We start from the raw sequence: 24,796 nt of genomic DNA, 5'->3' as shown, positions 1-24,796 counted from the left end.
TATTCCACATCTGAAGGCTATTTTCAAATCTTGAACCTCAACATACTCAATATCAGATAGAGTGCTAGCAATAAGATCCATAGTAGTAATGTTATCTTGCCTTTCTTTGATCTAATCTGGATTGAGAATCCCTATAGGTTCATTTTACTCTATGATTACATGGTTCCAATATTGTTCTCCTAGGGTTCTTAGATAGAGCTTCATTCTACCACACCATAAGGTGTAATTCTACTTAGAGAACTTAGGATTCTCCTTTCGCATCATCTTGGATCTTTCCTTAAGAGGTTAAGCTTCTTCTGAATCTAAGGACCAAAGTTTTGATACCATTTGTTAGTCCCAACTGGTACTGAGAGGGGAGGGGTCAATCAACACTTTATCAGTTTTACATAATTAAAAATTTTAACTCAAGTTTGCACTAACTTAATATTCATGAATACAAATAATTACTGTAGGAGAATATGCATGCATGAAAAGATACATAGTGACACCAAAATTTATCTCATGGAAACCCAAATGGGAGAAAACCACGGTGTGAGTAGGAACTCACAAAATTTGTACTCTTTTGGAGTACGCCCAGTGAAGAGCCATCCTGGTTAGGAGATTACAAAGACATTATTTAGGTGCCACCTATTCAAGGGATTTTGTTTAAGGCATGTCAATGTCTTTACCCTGTTAAAGGTAGCCTAGTTAGAGGACTTAGAAACATCAATTAAGATGTCACCCAGTTAAGGGATTTTATAAAGGGACCTATTAAAGTCCACTTGATTAAGGGATTTGAGTTGCAATGGTTAGAAAGCAACAAAAAGATGATCTACTAGAGTAGCTACTGATAGCTTGATCAGATCACAATGAAAATCATACTCTATTCACACCGGTTGTGTCTGCTCTGCACAACATTGGTTTTCTGCTTATACCTTCGGCTCTGAACTCTTCCAGTCCTCTGATCCTTGTCTTTGCACTTTGTTGGTCCTCTGACCCTTGGCTATGCACTCTACCAATCCTTTGACCCTCGACTCTACACTCTACGGGTCCTCTGACCCTCGGCTCTACACTCTACCAGTCTACCTCATACACCCTTTGCTCTGCTAAATCTTTTAGCACTTCCTCTCACTCTACTTTGCACTTTGGATCGCCTTTCACAGGATCTTCTCTTTGCAAATTTTATAATCAAGAATTTTGAATGATCTCAAAAACACTTTATACACTTTATGCCGTCACCTTCAGGTGTCTCCTCAATCAAAGCAATCACAAATTTCAAAGGATTTCAAATTCAATATCTCCCACTCTTTCTCTGCGTGTCCTATAACAATTCTGCCAACTACTCAACTAATTCTACCACTGCATCCTCCCAAAATAGTGACTCCTAGGTCGAGTTCAATATTTTAAATGCAAACCAAAAAATCCACAAGTAATCATGTCTTAACTGCATGATGATTGAAGTTGACTTCACCAACCTTTAGTTTGGCATAGACACAAGCTCACCAACTAACTTTTTGCCTCCGCAACTGTGTAACCGATCACCACTCCGAGATTTATGGTGACCACGTATATTTCTTCTACTTCACTAGTGTACTAATATACCACTTCACTCTTCATTACTGGTTCATCCTTTGATGCTGGTTTACAGTGCTTCCATCAAGCCTCTTCTCCTGTTTGCCAATGAGTTTCCCATTTGTATACAACCTCAAGCCTTCTTGCTTAAGTCAGCTTTTGTGACTTCATCATCATCAAAATGACCAGTTTGAAGATCTAACCTCAATACCAATCTCTCTGAGTGACAGATTGGTTAGTTTAGTCTATCTTCCCTTGAGATGTTTGAACCTTGATCATCTATCTCTTATTCTACTTCCATGTTGTTTACAAGTCACCACCTTTGCTATTGAGATACACCAGTCAACCGGTACCACTCCATCAGTCAATGTTAGACATCAATGACAAATCTCAACAAATATATCAGTTCTCTAGATTAACCGGTTTTGTTAATGCCAACATATGCTTCTATGGAAATATATCCAGTCATATTGTAGAACCTAGTAAAGAAAAGACCTATAAGTAGAAGAAGATGAGACCTCATCCAAAGGATACAAATAAGAAGAAGAGGGAATCCAAGAAGGTATGGAGGAAGAAGGAAGAGAACATGACCATGGACCGGCACTATGCATTGAATGCACATGCGATATCTCCTAAAGTTTAAAGGAGATGAAGAACCTTAGGGGGAGCTATATGTTGATTAGATCATTCACCCCCAAATGTTGAGAAGGACAAAGGAAAGGATGGGCAGTCACTGACATGATGAAGGAGCCGAGATGAAAGAATGTGTGCAATCGATATCTTGGCTACACATTCACATGGGCAAGATGGATCACTACTGCAAGTGTCAAAGTGGGATGTGACACCGGAAGGGGGGCTAGTGGACAAAGTATACTGGCAGAGATATTGAATTGGTACAGTAAACCGGTAGGTGTAGTACGTTGTCGGTAGGGACAATTATCGGTATTGAAGAATTAATGAGTCAATATGTTCTGATTGTGTTGCAACGGCTCTGGTAGCCTAGACAGATGAATTTATGTCTCTGATGATATCAGAAGTTGTCCTAAATGATAGTGTGTTGGACCAGTAGCCGATCCCATGTGTATGAGACATTATGATGTCAACCGGTGTGAGAGTTGATATGGAGTCAATATGATGACATTGTGGTCAGGTATGTTTATGTCACAAAGATGGGATGGATGTTATGTAAGTGAAAGACCATCATCATGTATAGATGTTCACTTCCACTAGTACAAAATGTAGTTTAGGGTATCGGTTTAGGACTTGACAAAAAATGAAGACCAGAGGGTTGTGATTCAGGGGGAGTTCACAGTCATATCTTATGATTGGTACCTGATACACTTGACACTAGAGGAAATCAAGTGTCATTGTTGCTGCATCATGGACAGGTATATAGGGAGATGTGAACAAGATGTGAGTTACCTGCACAGGGAGAGAATATGTCAAACAGATTGGTGTTAGCTCTCTGGTTCAAGTGCTTCTAGTGGAGAGGTTGCAAAGCATAGTGGTAAAATGGGAACATGCAACCAGTACAAAAAGGGAAGAGAGAGCTTGCAGTATACTAGTTGTCAAGACCCTTTTCCATTGTTGTCAAAGGGGGAGAAAGGATTTATAGTATACCAGATACTACATATATGTTGACATCAATGCCAAAGGGGGAGATTGTTGGCATTGTGTTGTCATTGATGTCAACCAGTATAGCATGAGCAGTATGGGAGATTGAATATATTGGTGACATTGATGTTAGCTAGTATTGTAGGTCACTGGTACACAAGTCAATGTTGGCATGTGTTTCAGACATGCACTGGAGACCAGTATGGTATGATGACCGATAAGTAATGTATTGACATTGAGTGGCTACCAACCAGTAAGCATGTGCCTGGTAAGAGAGAAACATGATAGGATGTTGATTATGATGAAGAGGCAAAATGTTACAAGAATCCCATCAACACTAGAGGTGAAGCATGTGCAGACCACCGATAAGAGTTGGATGTTATACAACAGGTCTCCCACTAGATGAAGAGAAGATTGACAAAGAACATGTTGCTTCAGTAAGCAAGGATGACATATGGGAAAACTACCAGGTCATATGTCAAGTTGAAGATGCATCTACTCTTCAGGTATGTCACATTAATACCAGCAGGTGACGTAGATCCTGTAATACCCTAAAAATGGTCATCTAAACCATGGGCCCCTAATCTCGACAATGTCACCAAGGTCCTAACCAAAGGCAATTAAATAAATCTTGAGCACACAATTAATTTATAAAATCATCAATGTCACATGGCAAAATTAATCACTCAATATTAATAAAATATTTATTCAATTAGTTGATCACTCCAAAATTAATCATTTTAAACAATTATCTTATTTATTTTAATTAAATATCTTTTGCATATTTAATTAAATAAATCAATTTGCCATTATATAATCAAAAGAGGCATTAATTTGAAAAATAAATGAAAATTGCCATAAATCTTCAAAAAAGGAAACAAATCAAGAAAGAGAAATTGGAAATTATGAGCACAAATCTTCAAAAAAGGAAACAAATAAAAAAAGGAACTAATTGATAAAAAAATGAATTAAAAATTGAGAAAATAAATCAATTGGAGATAATCTTGAAAAACAAATTAAGAATTGATAAATAATCTCAAAGAAAGCAATTAATACAATTAAATATTAAAATTGAATGAAATAGAGAATAAATCAGTTTTTTCCTGATTTTATCTTAATTTTAGTTCAATTTCCTTTAAAACTGAGAAAAGCATCCAATCACATCAATTCACCTAGATTGTGCTTCCCCTTGGAAAATTTTGACCTCTCATCATCATTTGATCTTAGTCTTTGGTTTCTTTCTGAATTTTCTATAAATTTAGGCTCTCATCTCTCATTCAAAGATCCCAGAGAATATATTGTTATTATGTTGTTTTTGCTATAGGTTCATTGAGAATTTGCATTGAGATATTGCATATTAGTTATTTCATATTGCTTAAATCATTTATCTTAAATATTTCATATTGCTTAAATCATGTTAGATTAATCTTGCATATCTAGCTTAAATCTTGCATCCATTTAGCTCATATTCATGCTCATATAGATTTTAAAATCTTTTGTTTAGGTGTCATCTAGTCACTGGATAGCTTAGCAATTTGAGAGCAATCTAAACTCGCATCTACTAGAAGGCAATGGGTTGCTTTTTAATGGTTTATTATTCATTGATTATTGATTTACTAACCTTGCATCTAATGACTTAATTGAAGTGTTGTGTCTTACAGCTTACAGATACAAGTCCACTTTTCGCACACACATTTTTGGCGCCCACTGTGGGGTGCCAAAAATGTGTGTGAAAAGTGGACCTATATCTGTATCTAGAATACACAACACTTCAATTAAGTCATCAAATGCATGGTTAGTAAATCAATAATTAAAGAATAATAAACCATTACAAAGTGACCCATTGCCTTCTAGTAGATGTGAGTTTAGATTGCTCTCAGATTGCTAAGCTATCTAGTGATGAGACAACACCCAAATGAAGGATTTTTAAATCTATATGAGCATGAATATGAGCTAAATGGATGCAAGATTTAAGCTGGATATGCAAGATTAATCTAACATGATTTAAGCAGTATATCAATATTTAAGCTAAATGATTTAAGCAATATGAAATAACTAATATGCAATATCCCAATGCAAATTCTCAATGAACCTAGAGCAAAAACAACATAATAACAATATATTCTCCAAGATCTTTGAATGAGAGATGAGAGCCTAAATTTATAGAAAATTCATAAAGAAACCAATGGATGAGATCAAATGATGATGAGTAGTCAAGATTTTCCAAGAGGAAGCACAATCTAGGTGAATTGATGTGATTGGAGGCTTTTCTTAGTTTTAAAGGAAATTGAACTAAAATTAAGATAAAATCAAAAAAAAAAAAACCAAAAATAACCTGATTTATTCTCTATTTCATTCAGTTATAATATTTAATTATTTTAATTGCTTTTTTTGAGATAATTTATCAATTTTTAATTTGTTTTTTCAAGATTATATCCAATTGATTTCTTTTCTCAATTTTTAATTATTTTTTGCCAATTAATTTCTTTTTTTTATTTGTTTCCTTTTTTGAAGATTTGTGCTCATAATTTCCAATTCCTCTTTCTTGATTTGTTTCTTTTTTAAAAAATTTATGGCAATTTTTATTTATTTTTATGATATTGAGCCACATGCAACTAGTACAACCAACATATAATTCATCTAGCTCAATCACTATCAGTAGAAGAGTTAAAAGATTTCACTCATCTCTTTTCAGAAAAGAAGATCAATTTTGCATAGACATACTCTGATATGCCAGGCCTCGATCCTGATCTTATCATGTACCATCTTTCTATCACACCAGGAGTTAAACTAGTCAAGCAAAAAATCCGTAATATGCATCCTCATGTGGTACTGCTAGTCAAGGCTAAACTAGAAAAATTGCTAAAAGCTGGATTTATCAGAGCTATAGACTACGTAGAATGGATATCAAACATAGTACCTATATCAAAGGAAGACAAATCTATTAGAGTTTGCACAGACTTCAGGGATCTCAACAAAGCATGTCCAAAAGACAATTTTCCATTGCCCAACATTGATATGATAGTAGATATGATTGCTGGATATTAGATGTATTCATTAATGGATGGATTCTCTGGTTACAATTAGATCAAGATAGCTCCTGAGGATCAAGAAAAGATAGCCTTCACATGTGCATGAGGAACCTTTTGCTGGAATGTTATGCCATTTGGACTGAAGAATGCAGGAGCAACTTACCAAAGAGTAGTAGCCACTATCTTCCATGATATGATTCATAAAAACATGGAAGATTATGTTGATGACACCCTAGTAAAATTCAAGCTCTGATTAAATCCTAAAAAGTGTGCATTTGGGGTGACATTAGGAAAATTGTTTGGTTACATAATTTCAAATAAAGGAATTGAGGTTGACCCTGAAAAAGGTCCAAGCTATAATGGAAATACCTCCACCCAAGAATATCAATCAAATGAGAAGTTTACAGGGTCATTTTCAGTTAATAAGGTGCTTTATATCTTAGCTAGTAGACAAAGCTCAACCCTTCATAAAGGTATTAAGGAAAGGAGTTAAATAAAACTGGGATAAAGATTGTGAATAACATTTAAAACAAATCAAAGATTATCTTTCTAATCCACCCATATTAATGCCACTAATTCAAGATAAGTAATTGATTCTATACATATAAGCTATAGATACTTCACTGGGGGCACTTTTGGCACAAGAGGATGAAAATAAAAAAGAGAGCTATATATTATATCAGCAGAACATTGGTGTCTTATGAAATAAACTACACTATAATAGAGAAAGCATGCTTGGAATTGGTCTTTACATCACAAAAATTAAGGCACTATATGTTAGCACACTCTATTAAGCTAGTAGCTAAGATTGATCCACTCAAATATCTTCTTAGCAAAGCAATACTTCCAGGAAGACTGGCTAAATGGGTCATTGTTCTTACAGAATTTGATATTGAATATGTAGAGCGTAAAGCCATCAAAGGATAGGTTATTGCAGACCAACTTGCTGATGCCCCACTCGAAGATAGTCAACCTCTGCATATGGAATTTCTGGATGAATCAATCATGCACCTTACTCAACAATCATGGAAGATGTTCTTTGATGGGTCTTTCACTCAACATGGTTTTGGTGTCGGAATAATTTTTGTTACTCCTAAAAAATATTCAATTCTAAAAGCTTACAAGAATCTCTTCCCTTGCACAAACAACATTGCAGAATATGAAGCTTTGGTAAATGGGATCAAGCTGGCCATCAAGTGGAAGATTGTTGAATTACACATTTATGGATATTCTCAACTCATTATCAACCAAATCAATGATCTATATCAAACAAGAGATGATAAACTCATGCCTTACAAAATAATGGTGGATGATCTCAAGAAATACTTTACCTTTGTATCATTTCAGTAGATCCCCAGGTCAGCAAATAGAGCAGCAGATGCAATGGCCACCTTGGCATCTATACCACAACTACATGAATCCAATTTCCACTTTGAATTCTTGGTGGAAGAGTTACATTATCCTACCTATGATTCTGTTAGGTCCCAAATGGTCTGTTCTATTATTGGGCATGACGCATCTCGCTATAGCCACATTTACTTTTACCTGCGTGACCAATTTATCCCTGCTAATCTTTCCCAAAATGAAAAAAGGACCTCGATCCAAAATGCATCATGGTATGTCATCATTGCTAACGACCTATTTAGGCGAGGTTTAGATAGTACTTTGCTTAGATGTCTAGAAACTGAGGAGTCTCAACACGCATTATCCAAAGTCCATGAAGGTGTTTGTGGATCCCATTCGAATGGTCTAAATTTAGCACGGAAACTACTAAGGGTTGGCTACTACTGGCCATATATGGAGAAAGAAGCTATAAAATTTGCTAAAACCTATGAAAAGTGTCAACTACATGGGCACCTTATACACGCTCTAGCAAGGGATCTCATACCCTTTGTTATACACTGGCCCTTTCAACAGTGGGCATTTGATCTAATTTGCCAAATATATCCCGCATCATCTAACAGACACAAGTTTATTATAACTGCTACTAAGTACTTCATTAAGTGGGTAGAAGCGGTTCCACTCATCAAAGTAACTGGTAAACAAGTAGCTCTATTCATCCTTAATTATATCATCTGTAGGTATGGTATACCTTCATCTATTATAACTGACAATGGAGGATAGTTCAAGAACAAAGATCTAAATGAACTGTGGAAAATTTCAAAATAAAACAACACTGGTCATTTTTGTACTACCCTCAAGGTAATGGACAAGCCAAATCATCTAACAAGAATCTGTTGACTATCTTACACGAACACTCAATAAAACTAGAAAGGATTGGCATCTGTAGCTCAATCCTTCCCTATGGGCTTATAGAACAAGTATCAGAACACCTATTGGGGCTACATCTTTTTCTTTGGTGTATGGGTCCGAAGCAGTATTACCTATTGAAGTGGAAATATCATCTCTAAGAGTTTCTTTGCAAGGTCTTGTTACTAATGAAGACTACAAAATAGCTAGATTGCAAGAACTCGAATTGCTGGATGAATGTCAACAAGTGGCATTTGATCATCTAAGAGCATATCAAAAGACAATGTCTAGAGGTTATAACAAAAAGGTTTGACAATGAGAATTTTAGGTTGGTGACCTTGTTCTGAGAGAAAATCCTAAGAATCAATAGTTTTGAGACAACATAGGGAAGTTTGAACCCAACTGGATGGGTCCCTACATTGTTACTGTAGTGTTTGGCTCTGGTGCCTATCAACTCTCAACTTCAGAAGGAGAATAGCTCCATGAACCAATCAACACCATCCACTTGAAGAAATTCTTCACCTAAATATTCTCTGCTCTAAAAGCCTATGTAGCTAAAAAGTCTTGAAGAAATCCTAAAAATCATAAAATTGTTGGTATTTTGGTATGGTTTTGTCATTGATGTCAACACCTACTAAATACACCTACTTTGGAGATCTAGCAACATTCACTGGCAATCAATAAACTATTCAACAATCACTAGTATATGGTTAACTGGCAAGATATAATGTTCACCGGTACCTGCAATGACATGGAAGACACTTGGTAATGTTGAAGACATCATGTGGACACTTTTTCTTGAAGTAATATCATTGGTATATTCTTATTTGCATATTTGCTTTTATCGGCAAATTGGTCCAGTTTATCTAGGGTTACACCGGCAGGTTTATTTTTTCCATATCAGCATGGCACACTATGGAGATGATTTATTATTGTTGTAAATGCATTAAGCCGACATGTTCAATCGGTTATTGCATCGGATATTGTATTATTTGTAAAATGTTTTATTGTAATATCTTGTAGAGCTGGCCTACTAAAATTGGTCTTAGGGTATGGTATAAATGTAAGATCTTATTTGTAAGATCAAATGTGGAATACAAAAAAGAATTGTAAGAAGGTATATGCAAGATTAAGCAGAGGTATACATGAAGACATCATTTGAAGGTGAAGCTAGGTTTTTGTAGAAGCATATCAAAATTACACTGGTACTAAATCCAGCATATGAAGATGCTATTTTGTGTAGTACATTCTCATTGGATTTAACCATCCAACTATAGTCAGTGTGACTCCCATTTGTGTTTGAGTAGTGAGCTCTAGGCTGTTGGCCTTTTTGCATGTGCAGACCCCTTTTTGTACACTTACTATCTGCAGTAGTATCATCTGATTGTGGGTAAGGTTTCCCATCATGGTTTTTCCCCTTACAGGGTTTCCACATACAAATATTTATGTCATGTGTTGTGGTTGACTTTGTGCTTATGTTTCATCCATTAATTCTTACCCGTACAACATTTCCTGTTAACATTGTTTACCAACACAATTAACTGTCTTACCAGTATTAAGCAATAAGTTGGTTAATAAGATTTTGGTTTGAATTTATTAGACAACTGATTCACCCCCCCCTCTTAGTTGTCCTCAGGACCTACAATTGGTATCAGAGCCTAGTCCTCTTTTTGCAGAAGTTTAACAACTTGAGGAGATCCAATGTCTACTAATTATTTTACGAAGGATAGTCCTAAACTTGATGGAACCAACTATGGAATATGGAAAATCAGAATGCAGACACATCTGAATTGCATTAGTAAAGACATCTAGGAAGTTACTAAGAATGGTTATACTGCTACTGTAGCTAGTCAGCCTACTCCTATAACTTTAGGTAAAGATGAAGAAAATGATTGCAAAGCAAGAGAAGCACTTTTGAGCGCATTATCAGATCAACAAATCATGGGATTATCAGATAGATCTACTACAAAATCTATTTGGGATCATTTGGAAGCACTGAATGAAGGGGATTCCACAGTCAAAATTGCAAAACTTGAAAGCTTCTAAGTCAAGTATGAACATCTGAAAATGGAAGAAGATGAAAGAATTTCTGCCTTTATGGAAAGAGTAAATGAAATTGTTTTAGGTATCAAATGTTGTGGAGGAACCTTGAGTGAAGATGAGATTGTTTCAAAAATCTTAAGAGGTTTGCCACCAGCATATAAAATGAAGGTTACTACTATTAATGAGTTGAGAACAAAGCCTAATACATCAGTAACTAGGGATACATTGATTGGAAAACTTTCAGCTTTTGAAATAGAGGAATTTGGTCCTATTGCTATAAAAACTGATTTGTCCTTCAAAGCATCAACATCATCTGCTCCATCTTTTGACAAATCAGACTGGAGAGCCTTTTATGCAAGAGAACTTGAAGAAACTAGGAAGGAGAATGAAGAGCTTGAAGAACTTGAAGCACTAGTTGCAAGAAAAATGCCAAAAGGTGCAATTGGAAGTAAGTATGAAGGTGAAGCACCCTTTAAATGTTTCAATTGCAATAAGATTGGTCATATGGCTTCAAGATGCTCTGATAGACATGCTAGACTAAGAGAAGAAGTTAGAAGGACATACAAACCTAATCCTAAATGTCAGAGATACAGATTTAAGAAAAACAAAGATAAATCCTATTACATTGCTGATGAAGGCGTGACTGATGATTCTGATGAGGATCCAACAGACAACAGATGGGTCTTTGTTGCTATAATAGTAGATCAACCGGTACCTATTGCTCCACCTGTAGAACAAGCCTTAGCAGCTAAAGTTGAATCAAAGGATGAATGGATTATTGACTTAGGATGCTCACATCACATGACTGGAGACAAAGGCAAATTCTTGAACTTTCAAGAATGCAATGGAGGTTTAGTAAGATTCGGAGATGACAAAGCCTATTCAATCAAACGTAAGGGTTCAATATCTCTTGATGGTAAAACAAACACTGACAATGTTTACTATGTTGAAGGATTAAAACATAATCTTTTAAGTGTTGGTCAATTAGTTGAGAAAGGTTTTCAGTTACAATTTAAAAATGGAAAATGCAAAATCATGAATAAAACTGGTTTGGAAATTGTAGCCGGTAATCAGACTAGAGGTAATATCTTTCATTTGAATAATAGTGAAAAGGCATGCTTAATTGCTCATATAGATGAAAGTTGGCTATGGCATAAAAGACTATGTCATGTAAATTTTGATTACATGGTAAAAATCAGTACTACAAAGGCAGTTAGAGATTTACCTAAAATTGTGAAACCTTAGAATACAATTTGTAAGGAATGTCAATTTGGAAAATAGGTTAGAGCTAGTTTCAAAAGTATTCCAGAAAAATCCAATAATGCTCTTGATTTAATTCACACTGATTTATGTGGTTTGGCTAGAACTAAAAGCTTACAAGGTGATAGATATTTCATGCTAATTATTGATGATTATTCTAGAATGTGTTGGGTTACTTTTCTCAGAGAAAAGTCAGAAGCACTTGGGAAGTTCAAACTATTCAAAGCAATGGTTGAAAATGAAACCGGTAAGAAAATTAAATGTTTAAGATCAGATCAAGGAGGAGAATTCACATCTAGAGATTTTAATACATTCTGTGAAGTGAATGGAATCAAAAGATAGTTATCAACACCTTGGACACCACAACAGAATGGAGTTGTTGAAAGGAAAAACAAAACTATTTTGGATGCAGCAAGAAGTATGTTATCAGAAGCAAATCTACCACATGTGTACTGGAGAGAGGCAGTAAGCACTATTGTCTATACATTCAACAAAGTTCACATCAAAGGTGAAACTGGTAAGACCCCTCATGAACTATGGTTTGGTAATACTCCTACTCTTACGTATTTCAAAATTTTTGGAAGTAAATGTTATATTAGAAGAGATGAGTATATTGGCAAGTTTGATCGTAGAAGTGATGAAGGAATATTTCTTGGTTATTCATCTAAGAGTAAAGCTTATAGATGTTTTAATAAAAGATTACAGAAAATTGTTGAGAGTACAAATGTAAAGATTGATGAACAATTCAGAGGAACTTCAAGGTATATAGACTTTGAACTGGTAACAGAAATTATGACAAATGAACCAATAGTAAATCCACCGATACAGAATGATGACCCAGTTACTCCGTTATCATCAGAGGATACCACAATAATTGAAGAACAACAATAGACTAAGACACCCTGGTATGTAAGACTGAATCATTTTGAAGATCAGATAATTGGAAGCAAATTTAAAGGAGTCATGATAAGAGGAAGATTGGCAAATGAAGAGGTATGTCTTATTTCTCAAATTGAACCATTATCTATCAATGAGGCATGTGAAGATAAATTTTGGATTAAAGCTATGGAAGAAGAATTAGGACAAATTGAGAAAAATAATACTTGGACATTAGTTCCCCGGCCTGAAAATAAAAATGTAATTGGAACCAAATGGGTATTTAGAAACAAACTCAATGAAGATGGTAAGGTCATCAGGAATAAAGCAAGAATAGTGTGTAAGGGATATTCTCAGAAAGAAGGAGTTGATTACAATGAAACCTTTGCACTGGTAGCTAGAATTGAAGCAGTTAGATTATTCTTAGCATTTGCAGCTCACAAGGATTACAAAGTTTATCAAATGGATATTAAATGTGCATTTTTGAATGGAGATCTTGAAGAAGAAGTTTATATTGAACAACCTGATGGATTTTCTTTGATAGATAACAATGATATGGTTTGCAGATTAAGAAAAGCTCTCTATGGACTAAAACAAGCTCCAAGAGCCTAGTATGCAAGATTGGATAAGTATCTCTTAAAAATTGATTTTACTAAAGGAAATGCAGATAGCAATTTATATTACAAAGTAACTAATGATGACATTTTGATTATGGAAGTATTTGTTGATGATATAATCTTTGGAGGAGAAGATGGATTATGCAAAGAATTTTCTCTTAAAATGCAACATGAATTTGAAATGTCTATGATTGGAGAAATAAAATTCTTTTTAGGATTGCAGATTTTACAGACTAATAAAGGCATATTTTTGAGTCAATCTAAGTACTTGAAAGAAGTACTCAAGAAATTTGGGATGGAGAACTCTAAACTGGTAAGCACACCTATGACTAAAAATGACAAATTATCTCAAAGGGATGAATCTACACCTATTAATCTAACTAGATACTGTAGCGTCCTAAAATTGCGACACTTGCAATTTCGACCGCATTTGGGTCTTCACGATGGCAACGCAACATGCAACCTGAATGGAGACCCCGAAACCTGATTATGACACTGAAAACTGCATTTTCTTGCACCCTGGCCTGAACCTCCTTTGCACCCTGTTGTCCCGGGAGGTGGGACCAGAGCGCCCAGCGCCCTGGTCCCCCAGGACCATGGCGCCCAGCACCCTGGTCCCTGGCCCTATTTTGGGCCCGGTCTCCTATGGGACTTCGGGCCTTTTTGTTTGCAAATTGGAAAATTATCTTTCCTGGTCGGCCTAAGGTCGGGAAAATCAGTCTATCAACCCTAATTGACAAGTATATAAACTACATTTTCCTCTTTCATTCGATATGATGGAAAAAGCATGGAAACTATACTCAAGCATTCAAGCATTCAAGCATTCCTTCAAGCAATTGATCATTCTAAGTCTCCATTCAAGGCTAAGTGTTGCATTCAAGACAAGCATTCAACCATTGAAGAGGAGATCACTTACAACATACTACTACAACATACAACATACAACATCTATACCTTCGCACATAAGGATACAAACATCCTTACAACAAGGTATTAGTACTTGTTTTACATTACAGACATTTACATTTACAGCATTGCTCATTTCTTGGTTAATTCCAAAACCGGGGTTTGACCTAAAGGCAAACCCCTAATCCCTAACCCCCCAATCGTCTTCGCTTTTCTGTGTGTAGGTTGCAGGTACGTGGCTGAAATTGAAGATCTGGAATCCTTGTGCAGAGACGAACAGATCCCCCTTCGTTTCACAGATTTTTCGGAGGACCGTGGCGCTCGGGCGCCATCGTCCCGGTAACTTTCGCTCAAATTTGCAGGACAGCGCCGTATCGACATTTTACTACTAATTCCAGGTCCGCAGCTTCATACTATATTCCTATCTCAATTTATAAGCGAATCTTTGTCACTTTCTATGCATTCCTAGCTCAATTCTTCTATCAACATTCTTTACAAAAGAGGGTAGCCTTGCTTTCTTAACCCTTGAAACACATTTAGCATCCAATCTTGCATTGCGTGGGATTGGATCTTGTGGGTTTCAACCCCTCTTTTGAATGTAAAGTCTCTCCCCTAAGTGAAAACCATCAACCCTAGTGAATCTCCCTTCTCTCTCCTTGGAGTTGGAAGAGGGGAGAGCAACTAGGGTTCGATCGCGATTTTCCGCTTTACATTTTGGTGAACCCGACGTGAACATCCTTTCTGATTATTCATGGTTAGATCTGAAAATTGGATTCCTTGATTACATTTCCATGTTTGATCTTTTGCAAATTTTAGAGGTTGATTGCATAAAAACCCTAAATTTTCTTTTTAGTAATTGGACTTGTGAAATGTCTAAATGTTAATGCTTGTTTTAGATCTGCCCTTCTATTACAAATTATCAATTCATATTTGTGCTTTAATTTTGAAAATTAAGTGGTTAAGTGTCAAAACCCTAATTTTTGAAACCCTCTTGATTCAACCTTTGTCCGACAATTTCACTGATCAAAACATCTCCAAATCATCTGTAACTTTGGATTCCGCAATAAAATCACAATATCTTTCATCCCTGAAAATTTGGAAAAAATTTGCGAGGATCGTGTGCACTCCGAGCGCCATCATCCCCGACATTTTTTCCGAAATTTCGGGAGCTAGATCTTATTGTATTTTCCTACTAAAATCCAGAATTTTAGCTGATTTTATCAATTATAACACTTTCAAAATTAAAGTCAAAGTTGGTCTAGGGATTACTTGGATTAACGCTTCTAATCATTCAAAAATCATTGAAATTGAAATTTTGTGTCAAAATTGTGTTCTTACTGTCCTAAATCTGAAAAGTGTGTTTGCATTCATTAAAAATTTCAGTGCTTTATTTAAATTCTTGCAATTTGTGACTTTTGAAATTAAGTGCTTAATTACAACAACTTTAATTTCCGCTTTCAAAATTGAATTTTGCGTGAAATTGAGTCAATTTTTAAATTTCAAAATTTGCATTGCTCTTAACATTCCCTCTAAAATCATAAAATTCAAAATTCCAGTTTCCCTCTCTTTTTCAAAATTCAAATTTTTGCATTTTTCGACAATCTTGGTAGGGTTCAATTTTGAGATTGCAACTTTAATTTGGCCTATCTGCAGATCGTAAAATCACTAAATTTTTTCAGATTAGCTCTAAAATCATCATAACTTTCATCCCTGCAAATTTTGAAAAAAGTTGTCGGGACTGTGTGCACTCCGAAGCGCCACGGTCCCTGACATTTTTTTTGAAATTTCGGGAGATTGTCCTGATTATATTTAACAGCTTAAATCCAGAAGATTGGCTGATTTTACTGAAAATTGCTACCTCTAAAATTCAAAATCTTCTCTCTCTCTAGTGCATGAGTTTTACAACAATAAGTCCTACTTACACTATTCCCGTTAGACGAAGCCGTAGAATTAATTATTTCCGAGGTTTAATTACCGAGGAGATGGATCCTAATTTGAATGGTCTTTTTAATGAGGACATGGGTAATTCCTCTAATCCTCTTAATGATGAAGAAGCTCTCCATGAGGTTTTTGAAGAACAACTTTCGAAATTGGATAACCAATTTGACGATTTTCGACAATGGATGTCTCAAGAATACCCTGGTAGTCAAGCTCTTCCTTTAATTGAGGGTCTAAAACGTATGCTTCAAAGTGATAAGAATGGAATTGATATTTTGTGTGGTATTGCACACATTGTGGATTCGAATGTGATGCCTATGAAGAGTTGTGCTGAAAATTTGGGTTATACACAACCTCCTACTCAAGTCAATCATTCTATTCCTTTGATGACTTCTATTGCTAGCATACCTACCTTTACATCAAACATAATGGCTACTTCTACACAAGACATTCCTCCTGTGATCACCAGTCATGGGGGCAATCCTTCCTCTTCAATTAACCCTCTTCCTTCATTCAATCTGATTTCTTCATTCACTCCTTCAATGAGTGTCCCTATTACATCTCCACAAATGAACATGACGCAAGGGGGCAATTCATTCAATCATTCCATTCCTCCTTGTAGTGTTCCTCCTGTCCAATCATCTCCTATGACTAATTATCATAGGGTCCCACCACCTTACTCTTTACCTTCTTTCAATAACATAACACCTCCATCTCAATCTAACACATCTAATATGAACTCTTCGATTGAAGCGACCATTAACAATCTTGCACAAACTGTCTCTTCTTTACAACAACAAATTGCCTCTATGAATCAATCTAAGTTTAGTGTGCCCACATCTGATGTTGCGAGCCCACTTTCTCTTGACATTGTTCGAGCTATCCCTCCTAAACATGTTGAAATCCCGCATTTGGAGCTTTATAATGGTAAAGGTGATCCTCTAACACATGTTAAGACTTTTCAAACAATCTGTACTGATTTTGCCTATGACCAAAGGTTGCTTGCAAAACTATTCACTAGAACATTAAGAGACAAAGCCCTACAATGGTATTGCTCGTTGCCTTCTTATTCTATTACTTCTTTCGAACAACTTGCAAATGCTTTCATTCAACAATTTCAAAACAATATAAGTCCTAAAGTTACTTTGATTGATTTAATGCATTGTAAACAAGGTGTTAAAGAAAAAGTGACTGATTTCATTGGTAGATATAAGCATTTGTATGCTCAAATTTCTTTTCCAATGCCTGATAATGATATTCAAAGAATCTTTATTTCTAATTTACAAAAAGATATTCGAGACAAACTTCTATTTTCTGAGTTTACTTCTTTCCAATAGTTGTGTGCAACTCTTCACAATTATCAACTGACTGTGAGTCAAATGGAACAATCACATCCTATGGCTTCGAGTGATAAGGGTGATAGCAGTCAACAACCATTTGGGAAGTTTAAACCGAATAGAGATTCCATCAAATTCAATGAAAACATCATCAACAACAATGTGAATGCAGCATCAGGTGTGCCTCCTATTTCTAAATTTTTCAAGAAAGAAAGAAAGTATACTCCTTTGAATGAATCATTGCATAATATTATGAATAAGTTATTGGAACAAAATGTGCTTACTCTTCCTCCTATAAGGCAAATTGATCCTGCAAAGATTACTTCACCTTATTTTGATAGCAAAGCTTTTTGTCAATTTCATCGTCAACCTGGGCATGATACTGAAAAATGTTTTTCTTTAAAGGGTAAAATTCAAGATTTGATTGATAATAATACTATTTCTGTTTCTGGAGTGAATGATAAAGGCAATATATCTGTAGTTCCTCCTAATCAAAATCTTCAGATTTTCACTGATCCATTACCTTCTCATACCTCTAATGCGATTGAGACTAATGATTCCTCTCTTTCATCTGATGGTCTTGTGTCTATGACTCCGAATGTGATTAACTTTGTAGAGCAGCAAGAAAACCCTAAAGAACCTTCCATCACATTTGATTCCAGTGAAACCATTAGGGTACCTGATGGTCCTTTATACATAGTCACTAAAGTCAAGAATACACCTTGCCGTTGAGTGCTTATTGATCCTTCGTGCATGGTTAATGTTATTACTGAAGAATTTCTTTTTACTTTGCAATTGAATCAAGTGATATATGACAAAACAGATGTGATTGTGAAACTATTTGATGCATTTTCTTCTCCTGCAATTGGTTCTATTACATTGCCTATTGAGGTCCATAACAAATCCTTTGATGTGAACTTTTCTATTATTCCTTCATCCGAACAATTTCGTGTGAAGCTTGGCTATCCTTGGCTATCTTCCATGAAAGCTATTGCTTCTCCTATTCATAAGTGTTTGAAATTTCCCCATAATGGTGAAGTTGTTACTGTCAATCATAGTCTCTTTAAACCAGCTGAAAGAACTTCTAGCATTCCTATTGATTACTTTTGGCCTAAACAATTCCAATCTCTTCCTCCGCGAAGTGATCATCTTTTCAAATCTTATCAAAAGTGGAAAACAGATATGATCCTATCTCTAAGTGAACCTAGAACACCCAAACTTGATATTCCTATCATTCTTGAGAAGGAAGTTCTTCCTTTGAAAGATAAAACTAATGTCTTTCCTCAAGAAGATTCCCAACCCATCCCTATGGATGTGACTATGTCTATATCTAATAAACTTCCTAAAAGTAGACCTATCCCTCCTCGTCATGATGGACTTGGTCTCCTTCCTAAACCAAATATTCCTCCCTTATATGGAGCAGTTCCTCCTCCTTCTTTTTATAGAGAGAAGAGACCTTCTTCTTCTCCTATTATCCAGCCTAAGAGACCACAACCTAAACACCCAAGTGATAAGGATGAGAACATTCCTCCTCCTCAATCTTCTCCACTTCCTACTAAGACTAGACGAAATCGTTCTGCACGTGAACGCCGATGAAAGCGTCGTCTTAGAGCTCAAGCAGCTGCTTCTCAAACTTTGCAATCTCCAAAAACACCTTCAACAAGCATTATTCCATTTTCTCCAAAATCTCCAAAACATAAGATGCATGATGGTCTTGATCCTGTGCGAATTAAAGACCCTATTTTTATAAATCTTGATGATGCTATAGATGAAAATGTTATTCATGATGAAAATGTTACTCCTCTTGCTTCTGATAGTGAATATGAACTTGTTGATATTGATAACCATTTATCTAATGAATTTTCTAAAGGACTTATCCTAGCTCCTAGACAAGAACAACGTGGCTTGGAACATGAACATAGCCCTTGTTTGGATCTTGTGATAGCTCCATCTGCTGTGTTGGATGTTCCTCCTCTAGCATGTTCCCTGCCTTCTCGAAACATTGATCAGCAAGATTGGGGGGTAGATGACGTGCTAGACTAGTTACATTAGCATAGAAGATTCTCTCCTCCTCTCTTGTGTTACTTCTTCTATACGTTATTCTCATTCTTCTATTTGTTGTCCTTAGTGTTGTCTACTTGAGGATGATGCAAAGCATTGAGATCTCTTTTGGTCTCTCTCATGTTGACTCAAAAGACACATGTGTTCCCTTCTTCTAGGTGACCTTCCTTGATTGGGTAATGAAGAACAATTATGCATACATACATATGATATACATGAATTATCATACAACATACTGATCCCGAGGAAAGTGAAGTCACCGCATGCTTTGTGTTTTGTGTCTATTATCCTTGGGTTTATCTCACACTTGGGGGCTAAATCCTTGCGATAACATGCTCCTTTCCTTTCTCATTTCTTATTTGTATGACTACGTTAAAACAATCACCCTTGTTGAGGCGTGTGCGATCGCTTTAACGTAGGGGGGCATACACCCTGTCTATCCCTTCAGGATACATGAAAATTTCTTGGAGAACTCAGCTTTGCCTTGAAAATTTTCAGTATTTCTCTTGCATGACTCATAATGAGGGAACCTTACTACTGACAGTCATGGTTCTCCCTCGTGATCTTCCCTTTTACTTTGTCAATCAAAGTCGTAAGATCCTTAGTCCACTGGGGGCTTGGTGTGTCTTGCCTCCTTGACGTGGTGAAAGTCTTTCAATATTGTTTCCTTGTACTTTACCGGAAGTATGAGCATACATACTCCCGCTAAAGTGGGGGCTAAATGTAGCGTCCTAAAATTGTGACACTTGCAATTTCGACCGCATTTGGGTCTTCACGATGGCGACGCAACACGCAACCTGAATGGAGACCCCGAAACCTGATTATGACACTGAAAACTGCATTTTCTTGCACCCTGGCCTGAACCTCCTTTGCACCCTGCTGTCTTGGGAGGTGGGACCAGAGCGCCCAGCGCCCTGGTCCTTCAGGACTAGGGCACCCAGTGCCCTAGTCCCCTAGGACCATGGCACCCAGCGCCCTGGTCCCTAGCCCTATTTTGGGCCCGGTCTCCTATGGGACTTCAGGCCTTTTTGTTTGCAAATTAGAAAATTATCTTTCCTAGTCGGCCTAAGGTCAGGAAAATCAGTCTATCAGCCCTAATTGACAAGTATATAAACTACATTTTCCTCTTTCATTCGATATGATGGAAAAAGCGTGGAAACTATACTCAAGCATTCAAGCATTCAAGCATTCCTTCAAGCAATTGATCATTCTAAGTCTCCATTCAAGGCTAAGTGTTGCATTCAAGATAAGGATTCAACCATTGAAGAGGAGATCACTTACAACATACTACTACAACATACAACATACAACATCTATACCTTCGCACATAAGGATACAAACATCCTTACAACAAGGTATTAGTACTTGTTTTACATTACAGACATTTATATTTACAGCATTGCTCATTTCTTGGTTAATTCCAAAACCGGGGTTTGACCTAAAGGCAAACCCCTAATCCCTAACCCCCCAATCGTCTTCGCTTTTCTGTGTGTAGGTTGCAGGTACGCGGCTGAAATTGAAGATCTGGAATCCTTGTGCAGAGACGAACAGATCCCCCTTCGTTTCGTGGATTTTTCGGAGGACCGTGGCGCTCGGGTGCCATCGTTCCGGCAACTTTCGCTCAAATTTGCAGGACAGTGCCGTATCGACATTTTACTGCTAATTCCAGGTCCGTAGCTTCATACTGTATTCCTATCTCAGTTTATAAGCGAATCTTTGTCACTTTCTATGCATTCCTAGCTCAATTCTTCTATCAACATTCTTTACAAAAGAGGGTAGCCTTGCTTTCTTAACCCTTGAAACACATTTAGCATCCAATCTTGCATTGCATGGGATTGGATCTTGTTGGTTTCAACCCCTCTTTTGAATGTAAAGTCTCTCCCCTAAGTGAAAACCATCAACCCTAGTGAATCTCCCTTCTCTCTCCTTGGAGTTGGAAGAGGGGAGAGCAACTAGGGTTCGATCGCGATTTTCCGCTTTACAGATACAAATCTATGATAGGAGGTTTACTGTATTTGACACAAACCAGACCTGATATTATGAATGCAGTATGTATAGTTTCTAGATTTTAGAGTAATCCCAAGGAAAATCATGAATCAATAGTAAAAAGGATTTTTTGGTACTTACAAGGCACAACAAATCTTGGATTATGGTATCCTAAAGATGAAAATTTTGATCTATATGCATACACAGATGCAAATTGGGCAGGAGATGTGGATGATAGAAAGAGCACCACTGGAGGAGCATTCTTTCTTGGAAAGAGATTAGTTTCTTGGTTAAGTAAGAAATAGAGTTGTACATCTTTATCAACAACAGAATTAGAATATGTTGCAGCAACAACAAACTGTATATAGGTACTTTGGCTTAAGCAAATGTTGAAAGACATAAAGGTAAAATGCAAGGAACCTATTACTATATATTGTGATAACACTGCAGCAATTGATATATCTAAGAATCCAGTATTACATTCTAAAACAAAACATGTTTCTATCAAACTGAATTTTCTAAGGGAAAAAGTTGAAGAAAAGGAAATAAAACTGGTTTATGTGAGTACTAAAGAACAGCTTGCAGATATTTTTACAAAACCTTTGCCTAAGGAAACTTTTGAGTATCTCAGAGATCAGCTCGGAGTCTTACCTCCACCAGTAGAGACTTAGATAGTTGATGATTGTCATCAACCGACAGAATTAAATGGACAAATCTTTTATTCTAGTATTTGATGAGGAAGCTACTTCTCAGGGGGAGTAGTTGGTATATTGAATTGGTTGGTATTTTGTATGAACTTGACCTTTTTGTGACTTTGGCATTTGATGTCAAAGGGGGAGAGATATATGGAAAAACTTTAAAGAAAAATATATGGAAAAATGCATTATTTTTTTGAGGAGAGATTCGTATTGTAAATAAATCTTTGTATAAACACATATTACTCCTAGGGGGGGAATTGGTTTTTGTACTTGGCATTTCTATTTTGGCACTCTGATGCTTTTTCCATCTTGTGTTGCCATCAATGCCAAAGGGGGAGATTGTTGGTATTTTGGTATGGTTTTGTCATTGATGTCAGCACCTACTAAATACACCTACTTTGGAGATCCAACAACATTCATCGACAATCAGTAAACTGTTCAACAATCACCGGTACATGGTTAACCGGCAGGATATAATGTTCACCGATACCTGCAATGACATGGAAGACACTTGGTAATGTTGAAGGCATCATGTGGACACTTTTTCTTGAAGTAATATCATTGGTATATTTTTATTTGCATATTTGCTTTTATCGACAAATAGGTCCAGGTTATCTAGGGTTACACCGGCAGGCTTATCTTTTCCAGATCATCATGGCATGCTATGGAGATGATTTATTATTGTTGTAAATGCATTAAGCCAACATGTTCAATCGGTTATTGCATCAAATATTGTATTATTTGTAAAATGTTTTATTGTAATATCTTGTAGAGCCGACCTACTAAAATTGGTCTTAGGGTATGGTATAAATGTAAGATCTTATTTGTAAGATCAAATGTGGAATGCAAAAAAGAATTGTAAGAAGGTATATGCAAGATTAAGCAGAGGTATACATGAAGACATCATTTGAAGGTGAAGCTAGGTTTTTGTAGAAGCATATCAGCATTACACTGGTACTGAATCCAGCATATGAAAATGCTATTTTGTGCAGTACATTCTCATTGGATTTAACCATCCAATTGTAGTCATTGTGACTCCCATTTTTGTTTGAGTAGTGAGCCCTAAGCTGTTGGCCTTTCTGCTTGTACAGACCCCTTTTTGTACACTTACTATCTACAGTAGTATCATCTAATTGTGGGTAAGGTTTCCCATCATGGTTTTTCCCCTTATAGGGTTTCCACATACAAATATTTGTGTCATGTGTTGTGGTTGAATTTGTACTTATGTTTCATGCATTAATTCTTACCGGTACAACATTTCCTATTAACATTGTTTACCAGCAAAATTAACTGTCTTATCAGTATTAAGCAATAAGTTGGTTAATAAGATTTTGGTTTGAATTTATTAGACAACTGATTCACCCCCCCCTCTCAGTTATCCCCGAACCTACAAAAATGTCCTGAAGAAATCCTAAAAATCAGAAAAAGTCCTGAAGAAATCCTAAAAATCATAAAATGTCTTGATGAAATCCTAAAAATCAGAAAAAGCCTTGAAGAAATTCAAAAAAAAGCAAAAAAAAAAAGAAAAGAAAAAAAGGAAAAAAAGGGAAAAAGAGAGAAAAAGAGAGAAAATGCCTTGGTGAAACCCTGGTAAACAGGCACCTTGGTAAAAAAAAAAAGGAATCTCTACCAAGCAGGTGAAAACCTGGCAAACAAGCACCTCTTGTACTCAAGTGCTCCATCTATCAATGCAACGTTGGCATTCCCGCTTTCATGCAATTCTTTGATTTTATTTGTACATAACTTTTAGTCACTTTTGTGACAACCTGGTTCTTTTAAAACCCTCATGGCTTGAAACCAATCACTAAACTAGTCTTAGGGTAATTGACTGTTCAATTTACATGTCCTAAGTAGTATCAACCAAGTCATCTTTAAGTCAGTGATACCTGGTCGTCCACTCCGAGTCAGTCACCTGTCTCCTCACTACAGAAGAGTTTTATCACTGAGTACACAAGCAAAACAAGACTACTGAAAATAATCACTAAACTGTTTGATATATGCATGAAATTTTCTTTGTGTGGTGTCTTTTACATTGGCTTTCACTTATTATTCCCTCTGAGTAACTCAAGAAAGTCTATCTTGACTAAGAGGAGTAGGGATTGGGGGCATAATAATTTCTTTGTTTTCATCTTGTAGGAATGATTTTGATGATCTAAAAACATCTAATCAGTTGGGTGTCTATGATAAGTGCCTTCACATTAAGGTGAAATCACCACACATACCTTGACTCTGCTTATTTGAATGCTACAGGGAGGTTCCCATCATTTCTTTGTCTATTTTGAGGAAATTTCTTTATCATGCAATCCAGGTCCCTGTGAAATCTGTCCAAGGATATGAACCAAAAAAGGGTCATTGCGGACAAGATAATTAATATTGCACATGAAAAGAAAGGAACTCTAATCTGCCTACTATGGTTGTTAAACACTTAATGATGAAACTTAAGCATTTCAAATCCAGTGACTAGGTTTAGGTTTCATTTCATTGTGCATCTCATTTTGCATTTCATTTTGCATTTTATGAATTTAGAGTGATTTCGATATAATAACAATTCTCTCTTTATCTTCTGAATGAGAGTTGGAAGCTTCATCATTTCTCAGCTAAGTGATCTCTTTTTCATCATTGTTTCT

Source organism: Cryptomeria japonica, chromosome 1 (assembly GCF_030272615.1).
Source record: "Cryptomeria japonica chromosome 1, Sugi_1.0, whole genome shotgun sequence".
NCBI lineage: Eukaryota > Viridiplantae > Streptophyta > Pinopsida > Cupressales > Cupressaceae > Cryptomeria > Cryptomeria japonica.
This window is presented reverse-complemented; position numbering follows the sequence as displayed.